Genomic DNA, 2,210 nt, shown 5'->3' with positions numbered 1-2,210 from the left:
TAAACTTCTACTCTTGACTATTAAGCAAAGGCTATCAAGTAAATAAAGCCAATGTTTCCTCTAACATGTATATTATTATTGTGTATTATTGAGTCTTCCCAAGTGGCTCTTTGAGCCTGAACATTGAGCTATCATTGTGGCTTGTGTGGAGAGCCCCTTTTTCACTAAGACTTAATCTATTTTTGCAAAGAGAATGTTCTTAAATGAACTATCTGTGAAGCAGAAGCAGAAGTATATCATATCTCTCCCTAGTGCCCTTTGTGTAAAAAAGGAAAGAAGAAAGATATGCAGCTATTGGTTCTCTACTCCTGAGGTGTCCACAAGATTCTATGCGTCATGCATCGTAAAACAATTACTTTTAGATCTGCTTCTAAGGTGTCCACTCCACAAGATTCTATGCCTGTCATGCATCGTAAAAGATTTATTACTTTTAGAGCTGCTCCTAAGATAGGAAGTTATGTAATATTGCTAATACCTGTTTGCACAGAAGTCTCTCCCTAATCCCCTCTGTATAAAAGAAAGGAGGAAGATGTTATTTGTGCTTTCTTTTAGAGGACGCCTCTTAAAAGTAAAATTACAAAGCCGCACTAAACGATCAATCGTAGCTTGTGTTTGCGACATTCATTAGGGGTTCTTAATTCTATCTTACCACATGGCAACAGTCTCCTATTAACGCTGGTTACAATGCTTCAAAAGCTGTCACCACTAAGCCGGAGAGTTGCTGCAAAGCAAAAGCTGAAAGAGCAACTAAAGAGCCTCAGTTGTTCAAGTGTTAACATTCCCCCCACAACAGGTCTGCTTCTTGTCAATCCTAAGACAAACCCTCAGTAAGAAAAAGACCAACTGAAGATTATTGATCCTTCCAGCAAGATACAATCTTCATCATTTGCATTGCACACGATCCAGCAGGAAAACACATTAAGGATTTAAAGCCTTTGATATCTGCATCCCACTGCAGAATTACTTAGGGTCACAAGGGCGGCCAGGAATTGCGGTATTCGAGTTTTCAAATGTACTGATCAGTATCTGGGGAAAAAAGGAGAGAGAGAGAGTAAGCAAACAAATGACGCATATATGGTGACAATCTAATTGAATGCAAACGGTCAATCGGAATGACACACAAAAACGCACAGGTGCCTTACTTTGGGAGGGATAAATGCCTGTGTTGGCCTGGAATATCTCCTGCTTCTGGCAAGTAATCCCCTGGATATAGGCGATAGGAGACTATCAGTACACACAGCGTTCGATCAGCCATCTTCACGAATACAACTCCCCTTCGTTCTTCTGACAAAGCCACATCTCCTCCTGACATAGCCATCCTTCATCCTGACATCCTCCGTAGACACATTTCAAGAAAACTGATCTCCATTTTCCTGACTTGCACCCTCTCTCTTATTAGGTCTAATCTGCAGAAGTTACAGCAGTTAAGATGCATAACCCTCAGAGGGACAGCCGAAATAGAAATGCCACTTTGTTTGTAAACTAACGACATTACTACATTTTCTTACTTCATTTCACCATTATTTCATCACGACCAACTCAGGCGGATGGCTCTGCAGCTCAAGCACAAGCCTTATCCTCACCTTCCTGCGGGAAACCCTGGTTTGCTGCTATGATTACTTCCATTCTGATGGCCACCGCCATTGCTGTTGATTATCCTGGCCTGAGAAGCAGCGTTGGTGTTGCTGTTAGAAGCAGGCGTAATCCTCCTTGAGCTTGAAAATGACAGGGGAGATGATGTTGTTCATGGAGATGTTCTCGGTGAGCACAGGCGGGGTGAGGGTTGCACACAGCTGCCCTTCGAGGTTCTGGATGGGCGAGGATGGTGATGATGCGGCTGACCTAGCAGTCGATTTCTCCATGATCGCGCAGAGAATCCTCTCTCTCTCTCTCATATATATGCAGAAGCTTTCTCGATGTGCCTCCTCAATGGTCTCCTTGTGTGTGTGCGCTTTTGTTACTACTCTTCTTCTGTTTTTTAAATACGTCCCAGCAAACGGTAAAGAAATCAACCCCAAAAAGCGGCGTGTTAAGGTATAAACGTAACGACTCTCGCATAAAAAGTTCTTTTATTCCACGCTATAATCCACGTATTTTCTTCGATATCTATATCTATACTAGCATTCTTTGCACACAAACACTATCCAGCTTTGTGGCAGCCAAGCGGGGTGCAAGAGAAGTGAAGCTGCCAAGGAAGTGACAGCTTCACT

General features: G+C 42.7%; 1 long non-coding RNA gene across 1 annotated transcript; it reads right to left on the bottom strand.

Annotated features, from left to right (window-relative positions):
• Positions 1-228: 228 nt before the first annotated feature.
• LOC148038152 (uncharacterized) lies at positions 229-1,932 on the bottom strand. The gene is made up of 3 exons (XR_015690415.1): positions 1,584-1,932; positions 1,143-1,406; positions 229-1,026 (listed from the first exon to the last, which is right to left on the bottom strand). It is a non-coding gene; the product is annotated as an uncharacterized LOC148038152 (long non-coding RNA).
• Positions 1,933-2,210: the final 278 nt, after the last annotated feature.

The sequence above is a fragment of the Lygodium microphyllum genome, chromosome 3, assembly GCF_053477565.2.
Source record: "Lygodium microphyllum isolate KBCC chromosome 3, Lygodium_microphyllum_v1.1.10, whole genome shotgun sequence".
NCBI lineage: Eukaryota > Viridiplantae > Streptophyta > Polypodiopsida > Schizaeales > Lygodiaceae > Lygodium > Lygodium microphyllum.
Note: the sequence above shows the minus strand (reverse complement) of the source record. Positions and strands in the feature narration are given on the sequence as shown.